Source organism: Amblyomma maculatum, chromosome 1 (genome assembly GCF_055883805.1).
Source record: "Amblyomma maculatum isolate TAMU_Amacu chromosome 1, ASM5588380v1, whole genome shotgun sequence".
NCBI classification, from domain to species: Eukaryota; Metazoa; Arthropoda; class Arachnida; order Ixodida; family Ixodidae; genus Amblyomma; species Amblyomma maculatum.
The window spans coordinates 489911631-489916267 of record NC_139344.1 but is presented as its reverse complement, the minus strand read 5'-3'; the positions used below and the strand labels follow the sequence as shown (position 1 = coordinate 489916267).

Genomic DNA, 4637 nt, shown 5'->3' with positions numbered 1-4637 from the left:
ATATGCTAAGACTTATGTCATGTAAACGGCTAGGGTGCACATCGTGCGCCCCCCCGATGCAAAGGATTGCCACACAATCATCATCATCATCACCTCGCTCAGAGTCGACACGCAGGCTTCTATGGGAGTTACGCTACCATTTGTTCTTCTACCATGTATCTTGCATCTCTGTTGGTCCTGTTGGGGCGCTTGAAGTTGTAGTAGTTAAAGGGGTCGTGAAACGTTTTCCGGAAATTTTGCACGGCTTAGTTAAATGGAATCCTTGTCCTGCATCATATATATACCTCGATTCGTTTCATCGCCCGCGTTGATTTAATAGCGACAAAAACAGAATTTCGGTTTCCTAGCGCGCGTCCTCCTCAACTCAACAAAGTACGTCATAGCGCTAAGCCAATGAGAAGCTCCCGTTGCCGGAGCCTGCTGAGCCAAAGTTGACCAAGCTCGGTGTATTTTAGAGGTTCTAATTGTGCCCTACTCTACGCTCACACAGGGTTTTTTAATATGGCCGACGCCTAGGTTCCTTCCTGGGTTCCAGCGTCGCTGTGCTGCTATAGTGAACTAGAATATAGTCGCTACTGTTAAAACATGGTTACATCGTGGGCTTTGAGCCTTACGCCGACGCAACTTTTCGGGTGCCAGGTCGGCGAAGATGGACCCTGCGAGCGACCGGTACAGTAACACTTGTGTCGAGAGGCCGCGGTAACCGCGGCACAACTCCGGCTTGGAGAAGCCCCGACCGTCAGCCTCCCGATCCCAGCCGTTTCGGAACTACGCATTGGTATGTATGTCCGAGTCTTGCAGCCTAGCCTACGTTTGACCGTTGCGAGAGTGCGCAATCGCTAACCGAAGCTTTCGAACAGGTGCAGCTGCGGGCGGTGCGTGCCGATGCCGACTGCTCTTGAGAGCATCTGGCGAGATCCCGGCGGCGACTACGTAGCTGAAGCAGCCGTCTGGGTGTTACAGATCATCCGCATTTACTCCAAATGCTTCTTGATCATGGACTGCTAGTCGAGAACACAAGGTAAGAACCTTGAGCGAAAGGCGACATAACTTGAACAAGCGGCACCTGTTTTTCATTTTCTCGAGCAAGAAATGCTGTAATGAAATCTATTGCGGAAGGCAGTGTTAATAAAATAAAGCTTCCCCTTTAACGTTACTTACCTGCGATCATCTACACTGTCTACAGTGTTGATATTGCGCCACATTAGCGCGAACACATCGCTGGTTTTCATATTTTTCTTGTTTTCGTAGAAGCGCATGAGCATGACGTTTCACCATGCAAATTACTGGTTTGCTTAATTCCATGCACGAGTAAATGAGAAAACACGCATCATCTGATAGTGTGAACTTGCTAAATGGAAAGGGCATGCACATTGATGTGAAGTAACGAGGGGGGGGGGGGACGCTGTCCGGACAAATTTGCTTGTTTTATTAGCCAGTTATGACCTTCAGCAAGTGCAGCACTTCAAAACATAAATACATAAGGAATGCCACAAGAAATGCAGTAAATAAGTACAAAAGCAATCTCATTTCGGAGGACTCTGTGCTAGTAGCCTGTCTCCTGCGGAAGCTGTGGGAAAATGCACTAAAAAACAACACAGAAAAGAAAAACACACAGAGCAGGACTGGCTTCTGCAGACAATCACTAACTAGCCCGACAACTCTTGTTATAGCCTGTCCCCACTTGCTGCCAGAACAATCACCATACCAGCACTCAAAGTTTTATTTGCTAGTTTTTTTTTTACCCACTTGCATTAGGTGAGTGTTGTATAGTGTGCAAATATAATTAAAAAAATTGACTTCACTGATACCATCATCAACACCTGCACACAGTAAACCTCTCCAAAATGCTTTGACACTGACATTTTACATGTGCTGAAATGTAACAACCAAAAAAAAAAAAAAGAAAGACGTTCTCCCAAAGGCCAGTACACCGAAACTTCCACAGTTTGAGTAAGTGTTGGAAATTTTACAGTTAGCAAATGAAGTTATAGAGTAGTTTTGCGGCACTTGCAGAAAGTTTGGCACGTGCCGTGTTGTGGGAAAACAACGGAGAGCTGTTGACAGAAGTGCACTTGTAGTTTATGGCTCCTTCGAATAGAATGACTCCATGCACAGAGCTGCTTAATGCATAAGTCGCATACTTAACATCTTCGTGCTATGTGGATGATATCAGCGTGGACATTGACATCGGCCACAACACTAGTATAGAGGGTGTAAGACGACTACCAGGTTTTTTCAGTCAAAAGCTGCATTGCCTTCAGGCATTATTTTGCTGCAGTAGCAAATTGTGATTGCACTGGAGTTCTAATATTGGGTGGGTCTCATTCTCTCTCAATCACCTGCAGCAGAATTCAAAGTTTGCCATACTTCCAGGGAGAATAAATTGACAGTGAAAGTTACACTGTACAGCTTCTGTTAGATGGGAATTAATTGTACAGATGCATGAATAACTTTCAAATTTGTAAAAGACCTAAATCATATTTTCATTTTGCTATGCTGAAAAGTGAATATTGCTTTTTCTCTTGTCAACAGGAGGCACCACTACATCTGCTACAGCCAGCTTGCGCACTGGCTTTGGGGATGCCTCGGCAGACATCACAGTAAAGTCCTCCCTATTTGTAATGCAAGCCAAATAAGGGAAAGGTTTCCATCTGACAGTTACACTGGTTTCCAGTTTGTGCAAGGTTTGTAGAGTCATCACCTTATTCATTCTGAAACAAGCCGGAAAATATGAGAAGAGAGAATTGCAGGACAGCTGGACTAATAACTGGAATTTTACTAAAGGATAGAGGCAAAAGAAGACTTGCACAGAGATGCACATGTAAAAAAGGCCCCAAAAGACTGTTGACCGATTTCTTAGCCACACACACGTCCTTAGCCTTTGCAGTATAGTGTGCCTTTGGACTTGGATCTGTGGCTTCCCTTTTGTAACGAGTGGTTCTTGACCATAAGGAATTTGCTTTTTTTTAGATTTTGATTTTTTAGACCCTTTCTGCTTTCCACGCTTTCACTGCTTTGGGGGTTTTTCGTGCACGTGCATTTCTGTGCGAATCTTCTTTTGCCTCTTTCCTTCAGTAACATTTCAGTTGTTAGTCAAACTTTGTCTTGTGCTCCTCTCACGTGTTTCGTCTTCTGGCTGGTTTTAAGATGAATCAGTACCAACTCATCCAGTTGTTAGTCTTGTTGATATCACTAGCCTGACTGCACCCACTGCTGGGCAAATGCTTCTCCCATATCCATCCGAATAACCCGATCCTGTGCCAGGTGCATGATTCTCGCAAACTTCCTAATTTCATCTGCTTGCCTGAGTTTCTGCCGCCCCCTGCTAAACTTGCCTTCCCTTGGAATCTAAAAGACATATATAGGCTCACTTAGAATGAATTTTGTGTACTCACTCCCTTCCTTTACCTTTGATGGGTAGAATTTTTCTTCTTTTGGAACTGACCGCAGATACATCAGCTGCATCCATATGATCCCCGCAGACTTCCTAATCTCATCTGTCTGCCCGAATTTCTGCCGCCCCCTGCTACGCTTGCCTTCCCCTGGAATCTACAAGACATATATAGGCTCACTTAGAATGAATTTTGTGTGCTCACTCCCCACCTATACCGTTGATGGGTGGAATTTTTTTTAGCACTGACCGCAAATGCATCATAATTGTGCAGTTGTGTATATACCTGCTTGTATAGATGTCTCTCCCATATCTATCCAAATAACCCGATCCTCTGTCAGCTGCATCCATCTGATCCCCGCAAACTTTTTATCTGCCTGCCTGAGTTTCTGCTGCCCCCTGCTATACTTGCCTTCCATTAGAATCTACAAGACATATATAGGCTCACTTAGAATGAATTTTGTGTACTCAATCTCTAACTATACCTTTGTTGGATGCATTTTTTTTTTATTTAGCACTGACCTCAACACATCATGATTGTGAAGCTGTATATACACATTTGTATATTTAGGAGAGAGGAAGACAGCAAAGAAGCGTGAATAAAAGATGTCTTGCTCTAGGTCAACTTCCTTCTAGCCTAAAAATTTTGTATGTGCTGATGAACCTGCGGCTAACCAATAAATTATTTTGAAAGCAACATGTCTCTAACACTCATTTGGTAACATTAGATAATGCCCAAATGTACTACAAAGTGGTGGTCCTTGTGGCACTGACAAACCTAGATTTTCTAGTTGCCGCGTTCACCTTTACACGGCCTCGAAAAATAGTGGCTCATGGGGAATAGAAAAATCAAACCGTTTTCTGCAAAAGCTGCTTTGAAAGGTGGCCACTATTTTCAGCATTTTGCAGTCTCATTCAGAAGCAAGCCAGCATAATCTGCAATCTGTAGACATGCATACAATAATATGTGCCTTATACTTTGAAATGTACCAGACTTTAACCAGTCATAAAACAGCGTGCTGAAAAGGTATGTATAGTAAAGCCTCCTTCGTTGATGATACCCGTAGTTTGCATGAAAACATCTGCACTAGAACCTGCATGACGTTGAGTTAATTGGCCTGCTGGTTGAATATGCCACCAAAATGCTGGTAATACAATGAACTTTGTCGGTGCTGGGGTCAAGTCTAGAAATATAAAGTTGGGATGATTTAATTGTGAAACCTTGCTGCTGAATTCACTGCAG

At 43.7% G+C, this 4637-nt stretch overlaps 1 long non-coding RNA gene across 1 annotated transcript; it reads left to right on the top strand.

The window, feature by feature from the left end:
* Positions 1-402: 402 nt before the first annotated feature.
* LOC146210168 (uncharacterized) lies at positions 403-4091 on the top strand. Its single transcript, XR_014708397.1, has 3 exons — positions 403-778; positions 861-1021; positions 2536-4091. It is a non-coding gene; the product is annotated as an uncharacterized LOC146210168 (long non-coding RNA).
* Positions 4092-4637: the final 546 nt, after the last annotated feature.